Source organism: Rhipicephalus microplus, unplaced genomic scaffold (assembly GCF_043290135.1).
Source record: "Rhipicephalus microplus isolate Deutch F79 unplaced genomic scaffold, USDA_Rmic scaffold_328, whole genome shotgun sequence".
Lineage (NCBI taxonomy): Eukaryota > Metazoa > Arthropoda > Arachnida > Ixodida > Ixodidae > Rhipicephalus > Rhipicephalus microplus.
The window spans coordinates 97501-110000 of record NW_027464896.1 but is presented as its reverse complement, the minus strand read 5'-3'; the positions used below and the strand labels follow the sequence as shown (position 1 = coordinate 110000).

The 12500-nt window shown below is 61.0% G+C and overlaps 2 non-coding genes across 2 annotated transcripts; both read right to left on the bottom strand.

Annotated features, from left to right (window-relative positions):
* Positions 1 to 809: 809 nt before the first annotated feature.
* Positions 810 to 962, bottom strand: LOC142793743 (5.8S ribosomal RNA). The gene has a single exon (XR_012891785.1). It is a non-coding gene; the product is annotated as a 5.8S ribosomal RNA (ribosomal RNA).
* A 1719-nt stretch (positions 963 to 2681) lies between these two features.
* On the bottom strand, positions 2682 to 4496 carry LOC142793750 (small subunit ribosomal RNA). Its single transcript, XR_012891792.1, has one exon. It is a non-coding gene; the product is annotated as a small subunit ribosomal RNA (ribosomal RNA).
* Between the last annotated feature and the right edge of the window lie 8004 nt (positions 4497 to 12500).

Sequence of the window (12500 nt, the reverse complement as noted above, 5' to 3'; positions counted from 1 at the left end):
GCCGCCGCAAGGGCAGCCACGCAGCCTGGCGAGAGGCATCGTCTCGTGTAGCGTCGCCCCCGCCCCAACTGGAGTGGCCCAGTTTTTTGAACGGGACGGGAACTGCGAAGCACTTAGACCGACGGCGGACTACGACGAGAACGCCTTAAGCTTCGCCAACGTTTCGCCAACTCGTGCGGGAGACTTTTTCCGCTTCGCGGCAAGTCGTCGCGCCGTGCTCTCCGCATCAACCGCGTACGCAGCGAACCGCAAACGTCGGGCGCAGCCTCCTCACCTCCCTGCGCTTTGCGCGCGAACGTTCCCTGTTCGCGCGGCAAAGCCTGGAGGAGGCACGGCCCCGCAGCGTGTTCGAGCGCCCGGTCTACGGGACACCCTGCTTACTTCGAGGGCAACAAGCGCAACGCAAGGCTGCGATCTCGCGCACTTTGCGCACGGCTGGAGAAGCTTTGCTGGCCGGCTTTCGCTCCTCGTGTTTACCGTGCGTTAAAGTTGCGCGTCCGTGGCTCTCGCAGCTCTTGCGCGCCCGGTCGCAGAGAGGAGTACGCAACCTCGACCGCACTTTCCCTGCAGGCTTCCTTCCGACTCGAAGTCCTGCGGCGGTCTCAACGAGGTGCCACATCCTCAATGCAGTCGGTCGCCCCCGTTTCGGTTGGGCTCTGGCACGACGGTCGCCACCGTCTCGCCCTTGAGTGGCCGCTGTTGGCGCTCGCTGTGAGGTGTTCAGCGTGCTGTCCGTGTTGCCGACGCGGTCAAAACGAGTCGACGGCTCACGTTCCCTTGTGCGCCGAAGGCTCTCTTGATATGTGATCCGACCCTCAGACAGACGAAGCCAAGGGAAGACCCAAGGCCGCAATGTGCGTTCAAAGAATCAGTGCTCAGTGTGTCCTGCAATTCACACCAAGTCTCGCAGCTGGCTGCGTTCTTCATCGACCCGAGAACCGAGTGATCCACCGCTTAGAGTCGTGAAAAAGTGTTTGTTCAATTCCGTACAGTCAAAACCAAACGTTTCTGGCACTCGGCCAAACAGTGGCCAAGAAGGGCGCTTTTCAGCGCACGCTTGGACTCCAAAACTCTGCCGCGCCTTTTTCGGCTGCCGCAAATCGAGCAAACGGTGTGTTTCGGACGGCGTTTCGCTTCCGCTACTTGCGAGTGCTTTCGTGGTCCACCCCTCTATAAATACTCGGGAGGCGTCGAAGCCGGTTCTCCAAGCCGGACCCGTAGGTATCGTTGTGTGCTCGCTCTCATTGGCCCGCCTAACCAGAAAATGCCTGCGGTACACCCATTTGGATAAGAGTGCACGCAGATGCGGGCCTCGACGGCTACACATTTCCTCGGGCGGCCGCCTCCCGGCCTCCGTGGAGCGCGGGATGCACGGTCCCATCGACAAGCCTCTCCCGTTTTTACCGTGGCGTCGCGGTTCACCACGGCGGGCGGGTCGGTCTCCTCCGCATAAAAAGGGGGACCCCCGCTTTTTGTTCCACGAAATCGCACAAGCTTTTTTCGCATCCACGGTTTGCCACCGCACACCAAAATGCCGATCCGGCTGCCTACTTTAGCCAACAGGTGGAGCCAGGCGCGCCGTACTTGCGCGGCACTTCCCACGTCCACCGAAGTCGGTGCCAAGGACCACTTTCGGCGCCGGAGCCGCGTACGAGCCTACTCGAGGCGGAAGAACGAAGCCAGCAAGGGCCTGGCCGCAAGTGCGTTCAATTGTCGGGACGTCCAAGTCCCTCGTTCTTCCGTGCTTCCTCTTTCGGCAAGTCGTTGCGGCACCTTCCCAAAGCGCGCAGACCCGCTAATCGCGACGAGCGCGACGTGGCCGTGCCGCCTTTCCCTCGGCAGCAAGCAAAACGCCTGGCAACGTCGACGCTCCCCTAACCGCGATCTCGCACCGTGTTTCGTGTGGCGAATTCAAAAGCCGGCCGGCGCTGCTGCAACCATTACGGTCGGTACGCATACGCCGCGGAGGGCGGGACGGTCATCGGAGCGTGCGGTTCCTCCATCGAGTACTGCGCACCTCGGCCGTCGCATCGCCGTGCCATGACCGGCCGCGCGTCAACGCGAACCGGTGCCAGCGAGATCCCTCGCCTGCAAGAACCGACCGGCAGCCTCCGTCACCCGAGGACGCGGAGGCGCTTGCCGCGGACGGCGGGACGGTATGCACTGGTGCACAGCGGACCCGTCACATCGCCAGTTCCTTGACCGACCGCCGACGCTTGTGCCGTTCCTCTCGTACTTGGCAGTCGCCGCGCGATTGTCGGGTCTCGTTCTTGCACGCTCGAACGGTCGGGAGGGCACTCGGCTGGCGTTTCGGGAACGCGCAGCCTCGCCTTCTACCGACGTAACCACGACTCGCCGTTCGCGCTCCGCCGCTCCTGTTTACAGTACTAGGCGGTCCCGCAGCGGTCGGGTCGCGCATTTCGAGCGCTTCGAGCCACGGTGCAGTGGCGGGTCGAAAGCCGACCTATGAGTGCGTTGCGCCGTTTGTACCCGCGTCCGCCACCTGGCCGACCGTCCAAGGTCGCGGTGTTGGCGTCCGCTGGGCGCAACAATTTGTCACGGGGTGCCGCTCCACATTCAGGCAGCCCCGTGGGGAAAAGCCGACCCCGCGTCCAAACGGGGTCAGCGGCAGAAAGTGTCGGGCGCAGACGCAGCTGAGGCGCTCACCCTTCACAATCCGTTAATGATCCTTCCGCAGGTTCACCTACGGAAACCTTGTTACGACTTTTACTTCCTCTAAATGATCAAGTTTGGTCATCTTTCCAACAGACCGGCGCAACCGAAAGGCCGCGCCGGACATCGGTCCGAAGACCTCACTAAATCATTCAATCGGTAGTAGCGACGGGCGGTGTGTACAAAGGGCAGGGACGTAATCAACGCGAGCTTATGACTCGCGCTTACTGGGAATTCCTCGTTCAAGGGGAACAATTGCAAGCCCCTATCCCAATCACGAAAGAAGTTCCACGGGTTACCCAGTCTTTTCAGACAGGGATAAAGACACGCTGCTTCCTTCAGTGTAGCGCGCGTGCGGCCCCGGACATCTAAGGGCATCACAGACCTGTTATTGCTCTGTTTCGTGCGGCTAGGAGCCGCTTGTCCCTCTAAGAAGGTTGTAAGGTGCTGGGAACCCCGCACCTATTTAATAGGCTAGAGTCTCGTTCGTTATCGGAATTAACCAGACAAATCGCTCCACCAACTAAGAACGGCCATGCACCACCATCCACCGAATCAAGAAAGAGCTCTCAATCTGTCAATCCTCCCAGTGTCCGGGCCGGGTAAGTTTTCCCGTGTTGAGTCAAATTAAGCCGCAGGCTCCACTCCTGGTGGTGCCCTTCCGTCAATTCCTTTAAGTTTCAGCTTTGCAACCATACTTCCCCCGGAACCCAAATACTTTGGTTTCCCGGAAGCTGCCCGCCGAGTCATTTGAGTAACTCAGGCGGATCGCTGGTTGGCATCGTTTATGGTCAGAACTAGGGCGGTATCTGATCGCCTTCGAACCTCTGACTTTCGTTCTTGATCAATGAAAACATTCTTGGCAAATGCTTTCGCAGTAGTTCGTCTTGCGACGGTCCAAGAATTTCACCTCTAGCGCCGCAATACGAATGCCCCCGTCCGTCCCTCTTAATCATTACCTCGTATTCCAAAAACCAACAGAACAGAAACGAGGTCTTGTTCTATTATTCCATGCAAGTTTATTCAGGCGACTCGCCTGCGTTGAGCACTCTAATTTTTTCAAAGTAAAAGCACCGGCCATCTCGAGGCACACAATGAAGTGCACCAAGAAAGAACCGGCATGATGTTCAGTCCGAGCCGTCGCATCGGGTAGATGCACTACTCGTCTGGAACTGAGATCCAACTACGAGCTTTTTAACCGCAGCAGCTTTAGTATACGCTATTGGAGCTGGAATTACCGCGGCTGCTGGCACCAGACTTGCCCTCCAATTGATCCTCGTTAAAGGATTTAGAGTGTACTCATTTCAATTACGGGGCCTCAAAAGAGTCCCGTATTGTTATTTTTCGTCACTACCTCCCCGTGCCGGGAGTGGGTAATTTGCGCGCCTGCTGCCTTCCTTGGATGTGGTAGCCGTTTCTCAGGCTCCCTCTCCGGAATCGAACCCTGATTCTCCGTTACCCGTAACAACCATGGTAAGCAAGTAACCTACCATCGAAAGTTGATAAGGCAGACACTTGAAAGAAACGTCGCCGGCTCGTGGCCATGCGATCAGCACAAAGTTATCCAGAGTCACCACACAATACGGGCCGAAACCCGATCGATCTTGGTCTAATAAAAGCACCCGTTACCCAAAGGGCTCCAGGCTCACTGCATGTATTAGCTCTAGAATTGCCACAGTTATCCAAGTAGGAAGAAACGATCTAAGGAACCATAACTGATTTAATGAGCCATTCGCGGTTTCGCCTTATTTCGGCATGTACTTAGACATGCATGGCTTAATCTTTGAGACAAGCATATGATTACTGGCAGGATCAACCAGGTAATCGTTCGACTGCGCGTCCGTCCTCGCCCTCGGCGGGCCGGACGCAGTCTGTGTGCGGCGGAGGCCACCTTCAGGCGCCCCAACACGCTTATTTTGCACTCCGAGATGACGGCGTTCGAGCTCGCTACGGCACAACCTTCCCGAAAGACGAGTGGGAGCCGTGCGGCAAGAAGCACGTTCATGCTCGCTCTTTTTCGTTGCATCGACTCGGTCGCGCCGTGCGGGTTGCCCAAGCCCGCTGCACTGTCGGTGGACCGGCCGGAACTAGCAACGGAGCCGAGACTGCAAAGCCGCCAGACGACGGGTCACGCCCGCGTCTTCGGCGCTTTCGCATCTGAATCGCCCGAGGACGACACGGAACACACCTCGATATCGTGGTAAAACGGCACCGTCCGACAACCAGCCCCTAACGCATCAAGCGGATGAGGCTGCAGACGACTGCCGTGGATTCCCCTGGAGCAGACCCGAGGACACGCTTGACGAGGCCGAAGCCCGCCGCATATCAGACACCCGGTCGCTTTCGCGTACGCCGCTCACGAGAACCCCCACATAATAGCAGCGATAAGTACCCAGACCTCCTTGGGCCCTAATACGAGCGTACTCGAGAAAATTTCACCGCGGGTGTGCCCCGAAACGTGTGGCATGTTGAGCGTGCCACAAGTCTACGTCGCTCTCAAACCCGCCGAGGTCGTAGAATTTGCGACCCTACTCACGAAATTCCCACCGAGGATACGGCCGCAAACGTACCGCACCTTGGGTAGGCCACGAGTTTGTGCAACACTACGCTGACGGCACAGCACCGAGGTCGTGCGCGCACGCACGGGAAAATTCCGCCGCGGTTTCTGCCGAAAACGTGAGGCACCACGACTCTCCGCAAGTTCGCGTCGACTGCGAAAGACCGAAGTCGTGAACGACGTGTCCGCTACTCGCCGCCGACACGCTGGACACCAAACGTACAACGACTCGACGGCGTCGTAGAGGCCCACGACGCGGTTTTCCTTAACGACGTCTCGGCGTGGCACCGACAGGTTAGAACGGCCGACCAACGTTCCCTGTCCGCCGTTCGGCTCAGTCGAAGGGCTCGGCGACTTCGGCAACGCTGCGAAGCCGCACGGTGACGCACGCCATGTCCCCATTTTTTTTTTCTTTCTGCGTCTGCCGGGGTGCCCCTATAATAGCAGCGATAAGCACCCAGACCGCCGTGGGTCGCTCGCCCCGGCTGACGTGGTTTTTCGTACTCCTGCGGCGGTCGCCGTCAAGCACGTCCAAATACGCTACTTTCGTGGGCGCATTCACGCTCTTTCGCTTCGCCGGAGTGCCAGCACTCACTCTGCCAAAAACGGCGAACATCCGAGCGGCGGTTCCCACTTTTGCGTCGGCGTCGCAAACCCCGCCCCGGCAGACGAGGTTTGCCGTACTCGTGCGACGGTGGCCGGCGGGCACGTCGAAAGACGCCGATATCGTGCGCGAATTGGCGCACCTTGGCTTCACCGGAGTGCCGCCACTGACTCCTCCAAAAACGGCGAAGATCCGAGCGGCGCTTCCCACTTTCGCATCGGCGTCCCGAACTCCGCCCCGGCTGACGCGGTTTACCGTACTCGTGCGACGGTCGCCGGCGAGCACGTGGAAAGACGCCGATATCGTGCCCGAATCGGCTCCGTTCGGCTTCGCCGGAGTGCCAGCACTGGCTCGGCGAAAGACGACGAACATCCGAGCGACGGTTCTCACTATTGCGTACGCGTCGCAAACCCCGCCCCGGCAGACGCACTTTGCCGTACTCGTGCGACGGTCGCCGGCGAGCACGTAGAAAGACGCCGATATCGTGCCGGAATCGGCCCCGTTTGGCTTCGCCGGAGTGCCAGCACTCACTCGGCCACAAACGGCGAACATCCGAGCGGCGGTTCCCACTTAGCCGTCGGCGTCCCGAACTCCGCCCCGGCAGACGCGGTTGCCGAGCTCGTGCGACTAGCGACCGCGAAGCCGTCTCGCGACGCCGCTTTCGTGCGCGGCTCCCACTGCGACCTGGGTCACCCGAGGTCGACGAGCAAAAAAGAATGTCGAAAAAAATTTTTTTTTTTTTTTTGCGTCTGCCGGGGTGCCCCTATAATAGCAGCGATAAGCACCCAGACCGCCATGGGTCGCTCGCCCCGGCTGACGTGGTTTTTCGTTTTCCTGCGGTGGTCGTCGTCAAGCACGTCCAAACACGCCACTTTCGTGGGCGCATTCGCGCTCTTTCGCTTCGCCGGAGTGCCAGCACTCACTCTGCCAAAAACGGCGAACATCCGAGCGGCGGTTCCCACTTTTGCGTCGGCGTCGCAAACCCCGCCCCGGCAGACGAGGTTTGCCGTACTCGTGCGACGGTGGCCGGCGGGCACGTCGAAAGACGCCGATATCGTGCGCGAATTGGCGCACCTTGGCTTCACCGGAGTGCCGCCACTGACTCCTCCAAAAACGGCGAAGATCCGAGCGGCGCTTCCCACTTTCGCATCGGCGTCCCGAACTCCGCCCCGGCTGACGCGGTTTACCGTACTCGTGCGACGGTCGCCGGCGAGCACGTGGAAAGACGCCGATATCGTGCCCGAATCGGCTCCGTTCGGCTTCGCCGGATTGCCAGCACTGGCTCGGCGAAAGACGACGAACATCCGAGCGACGGTTCTCACTATTGCGTACGCGTCGCAAACCCCGCCCCGGCAGACGCACTTTGCCGTACTCGTGCGACGGTCGCCGGCGAGCACGTAGAAAGACGCCGATATCGTGCCGGAATCGGCCCCGTTTGGCTTCGCCGGAGTGCCAGCACTCACTCGGCCACAAACGGCGAACATCCGAGCGGCGGTTCCCACTTAGCCGTCGGCGTCCCGAACTCCGCCCCGGCAGACGCGGTTGCCGAGCTCGTGCGACTAGCGACCGCGAAGCCGTCTCGCGACGCCGCTTTCGTGCGCGGCTCCCACTGCGACCTGGGTCACCCGAGGTCGACGAGCAAAAAAGAATGTCGAAAAAAATTTTTTTTTTTTTTTGCGTCTGCCGGGGTGCCCCTATAATAGCAGCGATAAGCACCCAGACCGCCATGGGTCGCTCGCCCCGGCTGACGTGGTTTTTCGTTTTCCTGCGGTGGTCGTCGTCAAGCACGTCCAAACACGCCACTTTCGTGGGCGCATTCGCGCTCTTTCGCTTCGCCGGAGTGCCAGCACTCACTCTGCCAAAAACGGCGAACATCCTAGTGGCGGTTCCCACTTTTGCGTCGGCGTCGCCAACCCCGCCCCGGCATACGCGGTTTGCCGTACTCGTGCGGCGGTGGCCGGCGGGCACGTCGAAAGACACCGATATCGTGCGCGAGTCGATGCTTCTTGGTCTCGCAGGAGGGCCGCCACTCACTCCTGCAAAAACGGCGAAGATCCGAGCGGCGCTTCCCACTTTTTCGTCGGCGTCGCAAACCTCGCCCCGGCAGACGCGCTTTGCCGTACTCGTGCGACGGTCGCCGGCGAGCACGTCGAAATACGCCGATATCGTGCCCGAATCGGCCCCGTTTCGCTTCGCCGGAGTGCCAGCACTCGCTCGGCCAAAGACGACGAACATCCGAGCGACGGTTCCCACTATTGCGTACGCGTCGCGAACCCCGCCCCGGCAGACGCGGTTTGCCGTACTCGTGCGGCGGTGGCCGGCGGGCACGTCGAAAGACGCCGATATCGTGCACGAATTGGCGCTCCTTGGCTTCACCGGAGTGCCAGCACTCACTCGGCCAAAAACGGCGAACATCCGAGCAGCGGTACCCACTTAGCCGTCGGCATCCCGAACTCCGCGCCGGCTGACGCGGTTGCCGAGCTCGTGCGACTAGCGACCGCGAACGCGTCTCGCGACGCCGCTTTCGTGCGCGGCTCCCATTGCGACCTGGGTTACCCGAGCTCGACCAGCAAAAAAGAAGGTCGAAAATTTTTTTTTTTTTCTGCGTCTGCCGGGGTGCCCCTATAATAGCAGCGATAAGCACCCAGACCGCCGTGTGTCGCTCGCCCCGGCTGACGTGGTTTTTCGTACTCCTGCAGCGGTCGCCGTCACGCACGTCCAAATACGCCACTTTCGTGGGCGCATTCGCGCTCTTTCGCGTCGCCGGAGTGCCAGCACTCACTCTGCCAAAAACGGCCAACATCCGAGCGGCGGTTCCCACTTTTGCGTCGGCGTCGTAAACCCCGCCCCGGCAGACGCGGTTTGCCCTACTCGTGCGACGGTCGCCGGCGAGCGCGTCGAAAGACGCCGATATCGTGCGCTAATTGGCGCTCCTTGGCTTCTCCGGAGTGCCGCCACTCACTCCTCCAAAAACGGCGAAGATCCGAGCGGCGTTCTCCACTTTCGCATCGGCGTCCCGAACTCCGCCCGGGCTGACGCGGTTTACCGTACTCGTGCGACGGTCGCCGGCGGGCACGTCGAAAGACGCCGATATCGTGCCGTAATCGGCCCCGTTTGGCTTCGCCCGAGTGCCAGCACTCACTCGGCCAAAAACGGCGAACATCCGAGCAGCGTTTCCCACTTTCGCATCGGCGTCCCGAAGCCCGCCCCGGCAGACGCGGTTTGCCCTACTCGAGCGACGGTCGCCGGCGATCACGTCGAAAGGCGCCGAATTCGTGCACGAATCGATGCTTCTTGGTCTCGCAGGAGGGCCGCCACTCACTCCTGCAAAAACGGCGAAGATCCGAGTTGCGCTTCCCACTTTTTCGTCGGCGTCCCGAACTACGCCCCGGCTGACGCGGTTTACCGTACTCGTGCGACGGTCGCCGGCGGGCACTTCAAAATACGCCGATTTCGTGGGCGCATTCACGCTGTTTCGCTTCCCCGGAGTGCCAACACTCACTCTGCCGAAAGCGGCGATCATCCGAGCGGCGGTTCCCACTTTTGCGTCGGCTTCGCAAACGGCGCCCCGGCAGACGCGCTCGTGCGACGTACTCGTGCGACGGTCGCCGGCGAGCACGTCGAAAGACGCCGATATCGTGCTCGAATCGACCCCGTTTCGCTTCGCCGGAGTGCTGCCAGTCACGGCGCAGAAAACGGCGAACAAGTGTTTTTTTTTTTTTTTTCCTAGAATTTGTGTTATAGAAGGCACATTTGATATCGGACGATAATTTTCAACTTTATCACGCGCACCGATTTTCGTGTAGAGGTTTGCAAGTTTATGGGAATTTCTCCACTTGGAATAATGCGATTTAGTAGTACTACGAGAACTTCATGGATGTACTCAAGGGTACGGGGCAAGTCAGTTACGTCAACACCTGCAGATTTTTTACACTTCAAACTGAAAATTGTTGGTTGTGAGTCCTCGTGTGATATTAAAGGCCGATTCGCTAACACATAGAACAAAGAAAGAAAGGAAGAAAAAACGCCCGCGCTCGCTCAAGAAACCTGGGTTCGCAACAAGTGGCAACAACAAGCAACCGAGCGAGTGCGCCAAAACCCGTGGCGGCCGAACAAACGCGAAGTCCCAACCGCGTCAGCCGGGGCGGCACGGGACAGGAAAAATCACTTCAGCCGGGGCGGCGGGGCACCGAATAAACCTCGTCACCTCGTCGCAGGATAAAAGAGGAAACAAAAAGTCTAAACAGCGTCTGCTGGAGCGAATGCGTAATAAAACAACAACAACAACAAAAAAAAAAACACCCGCGCTCAAAGAAGTCTGCAATCACCACAAAAGGCGACTGTGACCGAGCAGCGTCAGCCGGGGCCGTGCGGAAACGGAAAAACCGCGACTACCGGGGCGTCGAGGCACCGAAAAATCCACTTCAGCCGCGGCGAAAAAAAAAACAAAAAGAAAGACGGAGGGGGGGGGGGGGGGGGAACCACGTCTGCCGGGGCGAAGGAAAAAAAAAAAACGCGTCTGCCGGGGCGAGCCCGGGTGCGGCACCACCGGGAAAACTGTGGCAAACAGACATGGCGATCGAGTGAGTGGGCCGCCAGCCAGGCTCAGCCAAAAAGTGCAAAGTCCGAACTGCGTCAGCCGGGGCGGCAAAAACCACGTCAGCCGGGGCGGCGCAAAAAACCGCGTCTGCCGGGGCGGCACGAAACCGCGTCAGCCGGGGCGGCGCGAAAACTGCGTCAGCCGGGGCGAAAGAAAAAAAAAAAAACGCGTCTGCCGGGGCGAGCCCGGGTGCGGCACCACCGGGAAAACTGTGGCAAACAGACATGGCGATCGAGTGAGTGGGCCGCCAGCCAGGCACAGCCGAAAAGTGCAAAGTCCGAACCGTGTCAGCCGGGGCGGCAAAAAACCGCGTCAGCCGGGGCGGCGCAAAAAACCGCGTCTGCCGGGGCGGCACGAAACCGCGTCAGCCGGGGCGGCGCGAAAACTGCGTCAGCCGGGGCGAGCCCGGGTGCGGCACCACCGGGAAAACTGTGGCAAACAGACATGGCGATCGAGTGAGTGGGCCGCCAGCCAGGCTCAGCCAAAAAGTGCCAAGTCCGAACTGCGTCAGCCGGGGCGGCAAAAAACCGCGTCAGCCGGGGCGGCGCAAAAAACCGCGTCTGCCGGGGCGGCGCGAAAACCGCGTCTGCCGGGGCGGCGCGAAAACTGCGTCAGCCGGGGCGAAAGAAAAAAAAAACGCGTCTGCCGGGGCGAGCCCGGGTGCGGCACCACCGGGAAAACTGTGGCAAACAGACATGGCGATCGAGTGAGTGGGCCGCCAGCAAGGCTCAGCCAAAAAGTGCTAAGTCCGAACTGCGTCAGCTGGGGCGGCAAAAAACCGCGTCTGCCGGGGCGGCACGAAACCGCGTCAGCCGGGGCGGCGCGAAAACCGCGTCTGCCGGGGCGGCACGAAACCGCGTCAGCCGGGGCGGCGCGAAAACTGCGTCAGCCGGGGCGAGCCCGGGTGCGGCACCACCGGGAAAACTGTGGCAAACAGACATGGCGATCGAGTGAGTGGGCCGCCAGCCAGGCACAGCCGAAAAGTGCTAAGTCCGAACTGCGTCAGCCGGGGCGGCAAAAACCGCGTCAGCCGGGGCGGCGCGAAAACCGCGTCTGCCGGGGCGGCACGAAACCGCGTCAGCCGGGGCGGCGCGAAAACTGCGTCAGCCGGGGCGAGCCCGGGTGCGGCACCACCGGGAAAACTGTGGCTAACAGACATGGCGATCGAGTGAGTGGGCCACCAGCCAGGCTCAGCCAAAAAGTGCTAAGTCCGAACTGCGTCAGCCGGGGCGGCAAAAACCGCGTCAGCCGGGGCGGCGCAAAAAACCGCGTCTGCCGGGGCGGCACGAAACCGCGTCAGCCGGGGCGGCGCGAAAACTGCGTCAGCCGGGGCGAAAGAAAAAAAAAACGCGTCTGCCGGGGCGAGCCCGGGTGCGGCACCACCGGGAAAACTGTGGCAAACAGACATGGCGATCGAGTGAGTGGGCCGCCAGCCAGGCACAGCCAAAAAGTGCCAAGTCCGAACTGCGTCAGCCGGGGCGGCGCAAAAAACCGCGTCTGCCGGGGCGGCGCGAAAACCGCGTCTGCCGGGGCGGCACGAAACCGCGTCAGCCGGGGCGGCGCGAAAACTGCGTCAGCCGGGGCGAGCCCGGGTGCGGCACCACCGGGAAAACTGTGGCAAACAGACATGGCGATCGAGTGAGTGGGCCGCCAGCCAGGCTCAGCCAAAAAGTGCCAAGTCCGAACTGCGTCAGCCGGGGCGGCGCAAAAAACCGCGTCTGCCGGGGCGGCGCGAAAACCGCGTCTGCCGGGGCGGCGCGAAAACTGCGTCAGCCGGGGCGAAAGAAAAAAAAAACGCGTCTGCCGGGGCGAGCCCGGGTGCGGCACCACCGGGAAAACTGTGGCAAACAGACATGGCGATCGAGTGAGTGGGCCGCCAGCAAGGCTCAGCCAAAAAGTGCCAAGTCCGAACTGCGTCAGCCGGGGCGGCAAAAAACCGCGTCTGCCGGGGCGGCACGAAACCGCGTCAGCCGGGGCGGCGCGAAAACCGCGTCTGCCGGGGCGGCACGAAACCGCGTCAGCCGGGGCGGCGCGAAAACTGCGTCAGCCGGGGCGAGCCCGGGTGC